At 37.4% G+C, this 14,889-nt stretch overlaps 1 protein-coding gene across 6 annotated transcripts in view; it reads right to left on the reverse strand.

Moving 5' to 3' along the window:
- EYA4 (EYA transcriptional coactivator and phosphatase 4) overlaps positions 1–9,823 on the reverse strand; it is a 314,555-nt gene extending 304,732 nt beyond the window's left edge. For all 6 annotated transcript variants that reach the window (XM_084955944.1, XM_084955832.1, XM_084955787.1 and 3 more), the window contains exon 1: positions 9,553–9,823. The gene's annotated coding sequence lies outside the window, so the exon portion shown is untranslated. The remainder of the gene's footprint in view (positions 1–9,552) is intronic.
- Positions 9,824–14,889: the final 5,066 nt, after the last annotated feature.

Consider the following 14,889-nt stretch of genomic DNA (forward strand, 5'->3'; position numbering starts at 1 on the left):
CAAGAGTTTCTGGTAAAATATTTTCCTACCACATAAGCCACTAGTCATCAACCATGTCAAACAACATTTTCAATTTGGATAATGAAATTCTAAGTTGACTATACTCAATAAATAACCAAAAAATATATAATGTTAACCATATAGTATTTTAGGCATATTTAAATTAAGGTATATAACATACAGGAATTTAAGACAAAACGTTTGTATCAATCTCACATATGTAAATCTCTTACCTAAATGTTTTACAAATGAGTAGTTTTTAACTCAGCTTTATCCAGAAAGGAATTTTAATTGAATATATGTATTTAAAGACTGAGAATGGAAACCTGCTTTAAGAATATCAAATAAATTAATGTAAGCTCTGTCTTCATTGATATGTAGATAAACTATACATAATATAAAATTTACCATTTTAATCACCTCATGTGTACAGTTCAGTGTTATTTAGTACATTCACACTGTTGTGCAACCATTACCACCACCCAATCCGAAACCATTTCTATGTTCCTACACTGAAACACTGTACCAATTAAACAATGATTCCTCATTACCCACTGCTGCTAGTAACAGAGAGCACATTCTGCTTTCTGCCTCAATGATTTTGACTAATCCAGATACCTTTTAATAAGTGGAATCATACAAAATGTGTCTTTTGCGGCTGGCTTATTTTACTTAGCATGATGTCTTCAGAGTTCCTTTGGTTGTAGCATGGGTCAGACCTGTCTTCCTTTTAAGGCTGAATCATGTCCCACTGTATGTATATATCACATTTGTTTACTCATTCATCCATCACTTGGGTTGCCTCAACCTTCTGGCAATTGTAAATAATGCTGCTATAAACATGGGTGTACAAATAACCTATTCAAGCCCCTTCTTTCAAATCTTTTGGGTACATACAGAAATGAAATTTCTGTGTCCTTTGCGATATGCTTTTAATGAGTTCTCCTGTCTACCCATGGGCTTATTTCATATTTTAAAGGTGGTTGTTGCTGTTTTGAGGGAGGCAGAGTCACCAAATCCTCTACTTAGAGTCTTCATGGTCAACACATTTCCTTTCCATGTCTCTTTGCCATGGAAGGGCTGATAAGATTTCTTACAAAACAAGGAAAAGAAGTTTCTTTTTTTCTTTTTTTTTTTTTTTTGCCATGCAATAAACCCATTTTATTTTATTTTATTTTATTTTTTTAAATAATTTTTTTTATTTTCCCACTGTACAGCAAGGGGGTCAGGTTATCCTTACATGTATACATTACAATTACATTTTTCCCCCACCCTTTCTTCTGTTGCAACATGAGTATCTAGACAAAGTTCTCAATGCTATTCAGCAGGATCTCCTTGTAAATCTATGAAGTTTCTTAAGATAGTGTAATTTCTTGACCTATTTGTAAATTCTGAATATTCATTTTGCTTAAGGAGACTTAAATTTTAAGTCTTCAAAGAACCAAAGTTGGAAGAAACTTAAGAAAAAAATTAACAACGTCTTATCCATTCCTCAGCTTTTGTGTAGGGACTCGTCCTGATTCAGTGTAACTCTTTGCTATGGCATATTTCAGAAGATAAAATTTCAAAGACTTCCTCATTAATCTCTTCCTATGTTCAAGTCTCATTCAAGATAGATTCTACATACCTAAATGACATCTAACTTTGCTGTCACTCTTCCTGCTCTGCTCCTTCCCCAGACCTTCTGTTCACTCCTTTCCATCCTGAACTCCACATCCCTCCCAAAATGTACACACTGATTTTTGGAAATTCAGCAACACGTCATATTTTCTTGCAAGTCCTTCCTGATCTGCCAAAATGATTACAGTTTCTTTGTCTGAAAAATGAAGGGAAACATTTCCTTCTTCCATTGGTTTGTTGTGAGAACTCAATGTAAAAATATATGCTTATGTACTATCAAAAGTACATGTTAAGTTCTCAGTAAATACTGGCTGTTGTTACCAATGAAAACAAATTAATAGGGGACAAAAAACTGTTGTTTTATTTATATCCTTACATTAAAGTTTTTTTACATGTAAAAAAATAATTTTACCCTTTAGTCAAAACTTACTGTTGTTTTCTTTTCTAAAAAATGTACTTTCTTACTATTCACTCATCCTAAGCATTCTTCCCTTAATCTTCATGGAATTATCCTCATCTACTTCAACTGTACAGCCATAGGCTGGATATGATTTCTGAGAATGAAAAATGTTAAATACAATTGGAGATGGGAGAGGAGATATGCTAGTTATGTTGATACTTTGCCATCTTTATGATGCTTGTTCTCTGGTATCCTGTTGACATTGCCCATCTTAGCCTTCTTTTGGGTCACAGACCCCTTTTGCAAATATAGTGAAAATTCTAGGTTGTCTCTTGCCTCCAAAATAATGCACATTCACAATTTTACATTAAATTTTGCAATATGTATGGACTCCCTTGAATGTTCCAGGAAATGGATCCTAGATTAACATTGGGTGTTACATATTATAAACACAGGAAATCTTTAATTGTTCTATTTTCCTCGGAAATATACCTCAGGTTTTTTGGCCCAACATTTTATTCCATTCCACTATTTCCTGTATTCACCTCTTTACTGTTTTCCAATGGTTAGACCAAGGCTGATTTAGCCAAATGTCCTAGACACGGCAGAACAACAGAGGGAACAAATCTATCTCTCTTTCCTCACAACCATTGTTAGGAAACTCCTCTTTAGGCACAAAGTAGCACATTAAAAAATGTTAAAATATCTAGTCACTTATGATGGAGCATGATAATGTGAGAAAAAAGAATGTATACATGTATATGTAACTGGGTCACCTTGCTGTACAGTAGAAAATTGGCAGAACACTGTAAACAAGCTATAATGGAAAAAATAAAAATCATTATATATATAAAGAAAAAAGTTAAATTCCTTAATGTATCTTAAATTCTAAAACATAGGAAAATTAAAAGGCTCTGAGTTTACCTAATAGTTTTGGAAATTAACTTTAATCCAATTTCCTTTTTGGGGGAAAAAAAAAGATTTCACCAGACTATAGGCAACTTTGAACTAATCTGGTAGATTTTGTAAATTTGTGAAATATTAAAATAGACTGGACAACAATCTAATTAAGATATAGACTAAATGTGATTTATCCAAGGGCTTTTACGTTAGTAAGTGAGATTCCTTCCTAGTCTGTAATATTCACATACATAAGTTTACAGGGGATCTGCTTCATTTGAAAGCAAAAACTAATAGGATGCCTTCCCCCCATGATGAACAAGGCAATTTAATTTGAAGTCAAATACATTGGTTACCAAAAAGCCCTAACACTTTTATCTTAAGGTGCTTAAATTTTAACCTCGGTCCATATTAATTGCAACTTTAACTTTGGTTCGATGGTAATTGATGTTATTATATTTGATTGGCTGTGCCTTATTCTTCACTACTCAGAAAGCCCTTGAAAGAAATGCTTGCAAATAGTCAAGCATCTCTATTTTTCTACTTGTATAGATTCAGTAGTTGTAAGTTCTGCTGTGCTGCGTATCATCAGCACAATATCCCTGAGCAATAGACTGAGAGCTGTTAGGGACTCAAGGTATCATTGAGTAAGATCTTGACAATATGAATGAGACTGTAAGGAGATTGCTTCCAGTCAAGTTGTGGAATAATTGATGAAGAGAGGGGAAGGAAGAAAGAGAGTAATTGAACTGCAAATGCTGAGAGATCATCTAATTTCACCTGCTTATTCTATAAATGAAAACATGAAGTAACTGATTACTCTTAGATTAGGACTGGGGACATGGTTTAGGGGGAAAATTAGTCATTTGAGACTCAAGAAACCTGAATTCCAGACTTAAATTTGCCATTAATATTGGGCAAGATAGTTTTTCCGTGTCTCAGTTGCCACAAATGTTAAATGAGAGGATTGGGTTAGAATTCCATGATGCTAATCTTTAACTAGGCTGTTTTAATTCCCAGGCTAATACTATTTCTTCTGAACATTGAATTCTCAATATGAACATAGTAAATGATGGTATTTGCCATCAAGTTAATCTCAGGAAGTCCTGGTTATAATAACAATTATAATTATTACTGAATTCATGTTAACTATTAGGGGACAGATAATATGATTATCCTTTAAAATATATTAGGTAAGTTATACTTTTTAAAGTTACTAAGAAATTAATAATGTTTTTTATTTTTAACAATAGACAAAATTACTTATTTTTAAAAAATATATTAAACATTCTCACCCACATTTCTTGGTCCTTGATATAGAAGAGTAAACAATATAAAAATGACCCTGTCCTCAAGAATAGACAATTGATAATTTATAAATTAAAAATAAAGATAACCTCAGAGTTCCCATTGTGGCATATCAAAAATTAATCTGACTAGTATCCATGAGGATGCAGGTTTGATCTCTGGCTTTGCTCAGTGGGTTGGGGATCCGGCATTGCCATGAGCTGTGGTGCAGGTCGCAGACATGGCTCAGATCTGGCGTTGCTGTGGCTGTGGTACAACAGGCCAGCAGCTGTAGCTCTAATTCTAGCCCTAGCCTGGAAATTTCCATATGCCATGGGTGTGGCCCTAAAAAGAAAAAAATAAAAAAATAAAGATAATCTCAGAGTGTTATAATTTATTTTAAAGAAATAAAAGTGACTATTATAGACTATTGGGTGGTGTGACTATGCGGTGAGAAGATGTTGCTGTGGATTTCACAGTCACTTTTTTTTTTTTTTTTTTTTAAGGGCCGCACCTGTGACATATAGAGGTTCCCAGGCTAGGGGTCAAATTGGAGCTATGGCTACTAGCCTATGCCAGAGCCACAGCAATGCAGGATCTGAGGCATGTCTGTGACCTACACCACAGCTCACGGCAATGCTGGATCCTTAACCCACTGAGCAAGGCCAGGGATCGAAGCCGCAACCCTATGGTTCCTAGTTAGATTTGTTTCTGCTGTGCCACGACGGGAACTCCAACAGTCACTTCTAAAAGGGAGAAATTTGGACTAACACATACATCATGAGAATAGATCAGTTATGCTGAGATGCTCAGAGGTAGGAAAGCAAAAGTACTATAGAAGGAATGATTTTGCCTTTTAGGGACCAAAAAGAAGGCAAGTGTGGCTTGATGTGAGATGAGGTCTGGGGGATAGGCAGTGGCCACCCTGGAGAACAAGAGGTTCCACTTAGATATTATACATATATAACAAGTAAGAGCTTTTAAACATTGACATAAATGCATTCAAGGGGAATTTTTGCTTAAAACCCAAACTGAGTCTAGATACATCTGCCTGCTAAGGCATGTGAATGTGGGGTGAGTGGCATGCACTTGTCTTGTGAGTGTGTATGTGTGTGTGTGTCTGTGTGTGTTGGGTATGAATATCTCCTAATGGTAGAGTAAAACTTTTCTATACTCCTCACTTCCCCTTGTAGAGATTAGCAAAGGACAGAGGATTAGAAAAAATTTGAAGCAGATGTTTAGAAGTACACTGAGTGAGTCTTGACACGTGCCCTGAATATCAGAGCTGAGATTGGGGTTGGTAGGGAAAAGTGGAGTTAGCTTCTATAGGAGGAAAGGGTGCCCAGTCTGTGTGATATATGGCTGGGGGTCAACATAATTTTAAGTTGAGAAATCACCAATATGCAAAGTTGTGTGGTTGCTGTGTAAACTGCCTTGGTTTTCTCAATAAGCTACAGGGAAAAATATTTTTTGTGAGCAGATTCGCTGTTTTTTTTTTTTTTTTTTTTTTTGAAAGAATGATGCAGAGCAGAAAGGATGGTATTGATACGGGAGTAAGACTGAGAATCCTGTGAAATCTGGAACTTGAGGCCAGAAGAGACTAAGAGAATATGTCCCCCAGGAATGTGCAGAAATCTTAAAAAGACAATTGCGGTGGATGGTTTGAGCTGACGTGTAAGTTATAAGTTATTTATTTGTACATTCATTTTAAGTATCTCATCCCCATGAGAAAAAAGTAATTAGAGGAGGGAGAGACAGAGAGTGACTTCTTTCTTAAAAACTATAAGCATTCATGAAGTCAAAACGTCCAGTTGGTGAGAAAAAAAAAAAAAAAGAAAGACAAGTTAGTGTTTAATATGAAGCAGTCAACATAATTGGCTGATTGGGTAAGTTTTTCACTTGCCAAACCACTTGCTATGGTCTGACATAGACACAGTTCAAAAATAAACACTGAAGAGTAGAACTGCATTTACTTTATTCCCAATTCTGAGAAATTCATAAGCATGTTTTTAGTTTTATCAGCAAGAATCCATGTGAATAACTTGTCCCATTTGCTCTGGGATTCTGGAGTTTTAAGTGGGCCAAAGTTTTGAAGTGTTGAAAGATATTATAAAGCACTTACAAGTATTCAGCGGGTCAGACTGCTCAATTAACTGAACATTTATAAACCTCAAAATTTTTGACAGAGCATGATTCATGTAGGAATAACCCTTGGACAACAGATGGCTTTATTGTAGGTATGCTTGAGAGAGAGCGTACAAGGCAGTGTGATTTGGAGGAAATACAAACGGAACACAGAGGGAAAGGAAAATTGAATTTAGAAGAACGGATCACACTCTTAACAAAGGAAATTATTGAAAAATTTAGCTGACATATTTTTAATGATAGGGTGTTTTTAAAAAATGTCTACTTAAGAATATTTAAGACATCCCTTTCTGGGACAGACTATGAAAAAAAATAGAACATCACTAACATCTAGCTAATATCTAGGCAACCCATACTAACCCATAGTACAAATCTCAGTTAAGTATTTGGAAAACAAAGCAATGGGGTGGAGAGAGTCAGAATTAAAATGCTCGCTACAATTTTAAATCCACAGCATTTTAGCTTTTTTTTTGCCCCCTGTTATCTATGGGCTGCTTATACTCTGGAGAGTATTTTGAAGTATTAATTCAAAGGTATATTTTAGCATAATACTTTTACCACTAAAATATATCAACTTTTAATTAAGAGGGTCTTATTAACTTTCTGAGGGAGAAATACAAGATGATGTATTCATCTAAATAAAAATATTACTTTCAGATATGTGAAGTTTTTTTAAAAAACTGAAGTTAATATTACATAGAAATTCACTTTGGAGAAAGAAACAGCAGGTTCTAAAACATGCTTACTGTGAATCCATAGAACAACTGCAAAATTTTCTTCTCATTTAGAGCCTATTATGTACATATTCTACTCATGCAACTTTTTTTTCTTCAGTTTTCTTTTCTTTTCTTTTCTTTTCCCTTCCTTCCTTCCTCCCTCCCTCCCTCCCTTTCTTCCTTCTTTCCTCCCTCCCTCCACCTCTCCCTCCCTCTCTCCCTCGATTCTTCCTTCCTCCACTTTCCCCCCACTTCCCCCACTTCCTAGGAACCCAAATCTAATCACATTACCAGGAAAAGAAATTCATGGAACAAGAAGCAAGTAAACAATTTTTCCCCAGAGGAAAAAGAAAAAAACAACTCATGACTTCGAATGAAAGCAACAATAACAAAACCCTCTATTATATTATGGCTACTTCTTTCCAAGGAGGAGCTGCAAACCCATGATCCAAGGGGTCATCTCAAACAGCCTCAGGACATCCTGCGAGGTATAAAGAACAGCTGCTGATGGTCCCCTCGGTCCCCTCGTGCCTTGAAACATTTCTGGCAGAGTGGCTATCCCATGCTGCAGAGGAGTGTTGCTGGTGAGTAACTTTCCTCTACTCCCAAATCTGCAGCCCTGGGTGCAGTGCCCAGTGGTGACTGACCCACCCGCAAGCCCTGCCCCCGTTCCCCCTGGACTCTGATCAGGTAGGAGAATGATTGGGGCTCTCACTGCAGAACTGCATCCTCTTGGCCAGTTAGAAGAGCTGCCCATTTGTGGTTCAGGAGACCCAGGAATAGCACAGATGCAAGATTCTATTTTCCACACTTACTGCTCCCTTTTTTTTTTTTTTTTTTTTTTTTTTTTTGTCTTTTCTAGGGCTGCACCCATGACATAATGGAGGTTCCCAGTTTAGCGGTCGAACTGGAGCTGTAGCTGCCAGCCTACACCACAGCCACAGCAACTCTGGATCCGAGCCGCGTATGCGACCTACACCACAGCTCAGGGCAACACTGGATCCTTAACCCAATGAGCAAGGCCAGGGATTGAACCCACAACCTCATGGTTCCTAGTTGGATTTGTTAACCACTGAACCACGACAGGAACTCCATTACTGTTCTCATTTTATAGATATACAACCAGTTGCAGAACAGTACAAGGACCTCTGACTCTACAGTTACCAATACGGGAAAACAACACGGTCCTTTAAATTCAGTCCTTATTACTTCCTCACAACTGCTGCTTGCTTACTAAAGGCATAATAAAGTGGTATTCCTGCTTATCAACTTCTGTAAAATAAATATTAAAAAATTAACAATGAAAAACCACTGAGATAAAAAGGAATTCGTTTATACTTTTCACCCTCTTTACTTATTTAGTCATTTCCCCCCTTAACATTCTTAAGCAAGAAGTATTTTTTATAGACTAGAATACTAATTCTTGAGGAAGTGTTTATACAAACTTGTAAAATTACACTAATGTTCTTGTGCTTATTTGGGCCTCATTACAACTCTGCAGAGTAGATTATTATTATTTTTTTTTATTATCCTTACTTTATAGATGAACCTGAAGTTCAAAGAAAATAATTGATCAGAAATCAATCTGCTGAACTATAGCTCATATTTAAATACAGGACTCTACATTTCATTTCCTTTAATCATGCACCTATAACTCTAATGAATCTAAGTAAGTGTTTTTCTAAAAAATGATTTATTATAGAACCTGTGATCAACCCAATAGGAACACATACTAAAAGTACATTTCTTGAGTGATTTTCAGAGATATACTATAAACATATTTCAGCACACTGAAGATCATTGTGTACATGTTATATGTTCATAATTTGAATGACCCCATAAATCAGAAAAAGATCACACTTCAACCTCTTACACATTCACTAATTTTTTTATTTTGTTTTTACTTTTATTATTCTTTTTTTTTTTTTTTTTTTTTTGGCCACACCTGCAGCTTGTAGAAGTTCTTGGGCCAGGAATCGAACCTGTGCCACAGCCGTAGCTAGAGCCAAGGAGCGACAACACCAGATCATTAACCCCCTGAGCCACGAGAGAACGCCTCACTATTCATTTCTTAACCCTTTTCTTTGTACCTTTTTTTCTTTTTATGGTTTGAAGAATGAGAAAATCTGTTAAGAAATGTAGCTGTTACAAGGAAAACTAAACGCAAGGAAAGAAATCAGGAGCAAAAGAGGAAGAGAGAAATCTAACAACGGCACTATTTTTTTTTATCATGTTGATTTAATAGAAGGAACTAATGAATTACTGTGCTATAAGGGTGCAAATATCATTTCTATAATAACATTTATAAATATTATAAATTTTACAAGAATGAGCTAAAGCTGACATTGGCTAAAAATGTCCATGAATGAACTTTTAGATTAAAAGCAAAAACAAATGCAACACACATTATCCCTGATAGAAAATACAATTAAAACGCAGAATCACAATTAATTAGCAAGTAGTAATATCCCACAAATTACTTACAAGGACACGTTAAGCCCTGCGGAGGCTTCTGCTGTCCGCTTCTAGGTGAGATACTTGCTGGCACTCTATGGATTTTTTTTGCCCTTCTTCTAAATGCTCCATGACTTTCTTGATAAGACTGAATGCAAGTTATTATCAAGTGACAGAACTGTCATAATTGTGATTTTTAGGATCCTGCAAATTAATTACAACTTCAAGCAGTGACACAGACTAAAATAGCAAGAGCTGCTGGTGATCCCAAACTACTTACAGCGTGTCCCAGCCAGTACTTGGCTAGGAGCACATGTTGCTTAAAAAAAGCACGTAACCCTTTAGACCCAACAGTCAATTAAAGCCTTGGTAGAAATGCCAACCGTAAGTATGAAAAGATCTTTCGATTATCTACATGTGTAATTTTCCTCTAATTAGTGAGACCTGATTTTAATTTTTTCCCCCTTCTTTTCTCAAACAGGACCATATGGGATCAAGTTTAGAGGGCAGCTGCTTGGTTAAAGAGAAAAAATGAGAGCGAGAACAAGTGAAGAAGAGATAAGGAAACAGAAGTGGTTTTTCTTGTCAGTTATATTCCATGATTCTTATAGAGATGGGGGGTGAATAAACACCTATCAGCTTAACAGTCTTTAAAAACTTATATGGAACTTTGCTAGGGGCTGTGCTGTTGATATAAAACAATAAGACATTTTCAGAAGGGCCTGGTAAGCATAATCAGAATCTGGTGTTGCAAGCTACTGAGGCCCTAATGGAATAAGTGAGGTCCTCTACTGTACCTTTATTTGACTGTAGTATCACTTGCCAGCTAAAGATAATAGGATTTCAAAAAATACTGATTAAAATAGACCACAGTTTGGGGGTGGTAGATGCAAAGTATTACATTTAGAATGGATAAGAAATGAGATCCTGCTGTATAGCCCAGGGAACTATATCCAATCACTTGTGATAGAACATGATGGAGAATAATATAAGAAAAATATTGTATATGTATGGATAACTGGGTCAATTTGCTGTACAGTAGAAATGGACAGAACACTGTAAATCAATATATACCATAGTCGAAAGAATAACTTACTTGAAAGCAATTTTGAAATTTGAACTATTTGAGTAGAATTGACTCTGGAAAAATGTGAATACTATCCAGTCTCTAATATCAATCTGTAGTTGGAGTGTCTTTGGGACATGGTATCGGAAAAACGTTCATAAGGGTGGATGCATTTCATTTTTTACTCCATTCAAATGGGTGAATAATATAAATAACATAATAAAATAATAAAATTTCATTTTGCTGAAATCCTAGCTCTACTTCTAGATCTGAGAATATCAGCCTGTGGAGAAAAAGAACATTAAGTGTCTTTCTAACTGCATTAACTCCATAATATAACTCTTGCAAGTGTTTTTAGGTCTCCAAGTTATTATTATTATTATCTGTCTTTTTAGGGCAGCACCTGCAGCATATGGAGGTTCCCAGGCTAGGGGTCTAATCGGAGCTCTAGCTGCCAGCCTAGGCCACAGCCAAGGCAACGCCAGATCTGAGCCGTGTCTGTGACCTACACCACATCTCACGGCAACACCAGATCCTTAACCCACTGAGTGAGGCCAGGGATTGAACCTGCATCCTCATGGATTCTAGTCAGATTAGTTTCTGCTGAGCTACAACGGGAATTATGAAGAGAGGCTTGGACTCATTATATGTATAAAAGTAGAATTAAAAAACACATTAACTTTTAGAGCTTTTTTTTTACTTTCATTTATTCACTTTAAAAATATTAACTTGGAATTTGTACATGGGGATTTCCAAAAGAGGTAGCAGGCATATGATATTTCTCCAGCAGTTTTTACCCTATGTGAAGAAAAAGAAAGAATGACATAAAAGAAAACATTAAGAATTCTAAAAGAAAACACTAAGCATCACAGTTTTGTTTTCCTATCCTGGCACTGTTATTTGAGACAAATTATATGAACTTGCCTAGAATCCAAATGTATGATAGAAGAGCCCAACAGTGCCCTCAGTCTTCCACATGTGACTTTAATTCACAAGCCAAATACAGGTAACTGTCCCAAGAAATCCCCCTGAATTTCCTGTATCATGATATGAAGAATCACCCAAACAGAAAACCCAAAGTCAAAACACCTAGATAAAGTCAGGACTTACATGGAACAGCTTCTGCTAGCCAGTAACATGCCTTTTTAAAAGTGGGATGGAACAAAGAATTCCATTAATTCAGTTGTCTGAGCAGGAAAGTAGGCTCTCAAGAACCAAGAGCAGGTTCAGATTTTGCAAGGAGTGGTACTGACATTCTCTTCCTACGCTCTCACATCCTTAGATTGAGCCACTGTGAAGCCATGTGAAAATGCTGTAGAAAGGCTCAATCGGGAAGTGGGCAGAAAGGGGCTGCACTTGGAAAACTTACATCCCAGGGGATTCCCAGCATTTTTTAATAGGAGGGGCTCCAACAGCACCCCAAGTTTTTGTGTAACCTTACAAAGGGCCACAGCTTCTAATACATATTGTGAAGACCAAGTCAGCGGGCTCAGACAGCCTCTTCTCTCAGGCTTTGAAAAGAGTTACCTGCCTTCTGTCACACACCTTCTGTCTCCTTCTGCCCTCAGCCACTTCTAGTTGGGAGATATTTTTCCTCAGTCCTGAAGCTGTCAACTAAGTAGTTCTTGACTCCTCCATCCCTACCACATAAGTGAAATCAAGGAATCACAGAGTCATTCAATACTAGAGTCTTGGGCAACTGCCATTTTACAAGCGCTGTAGAATGGTTTCCTTTTAACAAGTCGCCATGATTTATGCCATATTCCTCCTGTGTAAGTCTATGCTACATACCAGAAAGACTTGCCTAAAATGAAACATTTCCTATTTTTTCAATTCCATTTTCTACTTTAAATCTTCTGGGTTCTTCATGACCTATATCAATGAGTGATTCCTAACACAGCATACACTCCAAAAAAAAATCACAAAATACCCTTTCCTGTCAATATACTAGACTTAACTTTTTCCAAAACAGCACTTTTTCTTGCCTTGTGAATAAGTGCCCCTCCCCCATTTTCATTTCGAACTGGGTCCCACAAATTCCGTACCTGGCCCTGCTACTTTATTACTTCCAATTCCATTTTGGAGTCTATGGTTGCAAGAAGTTTATTGCTCAAACTTTAAGTAAAAGTCTACTTGATAGATTATTCTTTACTTTGTGGCTTGAAAAATTAGTTCTAGGACCAGGTGAGGTCTGAACTACATACTCCCTTTCTCCCATGATGAGAATGCAGTCAGAACTGTGGCTGGTGGGGAGCTGAAAGAGTGGTTCAACCCCTGAGAAAAATTCTCCCCATTTATCATCTTTTCAACAATTTTTAAAGGTAATATATTCACATGACAGTTGTTAAGACCATGGGGAAAAATTGCCTGAGGACCCCCTGTGAAACAATTGAAACATCAAAGTTCGGAATATGAGATATATGGATGCCGGGCTGGGCTTCATTGCTGTACAGACACTTTCTTGAGTACAGAGATGCTAGCACTCGACTCAGTGGCCAGCACTGAGTAAACTCGCTGAGCAACGCTTAGAAAGAAATCCTGAGGCTCCCCTTGGCTCCACAATTTGCAGCAGATGTAACTTTGAAAATCCTGCCCCCACCCCCTCCTTAGCTATCTTCTAATGTTTTTCCCTTGATGTCAAAAATAAAGGGAAAGTAGGCAAAACAATCAAGTTATGCAAATATCATAATAAGAGGAAAAAACAAACCCCTATTCTCTCTTTTTAAATTTGGGACCTTTTGCCTTGCTAAGAGCCAGGAGTGACTGGCAGGTTGTGAGCTTGAGCAGTCTTGCTCTACTTGCTTGAAGAGAGGGAAGAAGAAAGGAAGGAAAAGGAGGGGAGGGGAAGGGGGTGAGGGCTGGGAAGGGAGGGAGACTGAGCTGCAGCTCTAGAGAAGGGGAGAGAGGGGCATCTTCCTAGGCAGTTCAGTGAATAGAGACATTGTGGAAACGTCTAAAGGAGACATTTCAAATGATGCTTGCTGGTTTTATAATGAAATTCTCTCTTAGCTACATCTTAATGTAAAATCTACAGCTTCTGGCTCATATTGATGTTAGTGGAATTGCCCATGTAAGGAAGGCTAGGGCTGGGCTAAGACTGAAATGGTGGGGGGGGCGGCCAGGAGTTGTGGATGGAAGCTCCGAGAAGAGGATTAGGGAATAGCTGACACCAGTTTGAGTTATACAGATTTTAAGAGTGTCTTTAGCATTTAAGAGGCTAGGAAAATTAGCTAATTTTCCATTTAATATTCTCTGTCTTCCTGATCGCTTTTGGCTCTTCAACTTGACTTCTTTCTGGGCATGGAATCAATTTTCCTCATTCCTTGGTCCCTCTCCAAAGGAAAGAACTAACTCCAGTGCCTCCAATTTTACCACCTAGCATTTTGTCCAGCAAGTGGACTCCTTGGAAAGATGATAAAAGAGAAACGTCAGTGGAGATATGTAGCAAAGGCAGAGAATGTTTTCATTATTCGGGAAAGCCTGTTTCCTTGGCCACCCTCAGTGACCTATTTCCTCTACTCTAAGTATAGAACACCAGGGCTTTCCTCACACCTGACCCCAAGGCTGCCAGATTGAGTCTCTATTCTAATTTAAACTCTTCATGTAAACAATATGCCTCAGCCATTCTTTCAACATAATGACATTTAAAAAAAATTACTCTAAAAACCTATGGTTAATGTAAAATAGTTAACTGCTCCTTATAAGCTGGCAAGTTTAAACTTCAATTTCCACCATTATTTCGAAGTGGGGGGAAGAAAGATTTGGGGTGGGGGGCTGCCTCTGCATTTTGGATCTTGACACAGAGTGTCTCGGCTCTGAGAAACTTACTTTCGGGACTGAGCAGCCACTCGTGGTCACTTGCCTCATGGAGATGAATCACTTTGGCTCCAAATGGAAATCATGGGTAATCACTCACGATCCTTGCCTTCTGTTGATTCATGGTCCCATGGCCTTCCAGCCCCAGAGGCATCACCTGTCCCTGTGGCCTAAAGAAACCACTTGTGGTTTTGATCACGTGGGTTTGCCTCTGCCTCCAGTTTCTCCTTTCTGGTCAATTCATCACGTTTGGACAAAGTCAGCTGTCTACAACACAAATTATACGGTGTTATTCCCTGCTCAAAACCTTCCAAGATGTCCTACTGATTTCAGAAGAATCCAAACCTTTTAGCATAGCATTCAAGGCCCTTCACAATCAAACTCAGTCTTCCAACTGATATTTTCTCTCCTTGCCTCTCTCCTCACCTGTCCATACCTGCCTTTAAATATATATTTTTAATACTCCGGTAATTTTAATTAGCTGT

The sequence above is a fragment of the Sus scrofa genome, chromosome 1 (genome assembly GCF_054392235.1).
Source record: "Sus scrofa isolate SSC_HxYL_T2T_F1_AM1 chromosome 1, Sscrofa_HxYL_maternal_Yorkshire_Landrace_v2.0, whole genome shotgun sequence".
Taxonomy (NCBI): Eukaryota; Metazoa; Chordata; class Mammalia; order Artiodactyla; family Suidae; genus Sus; species Sus scrofa.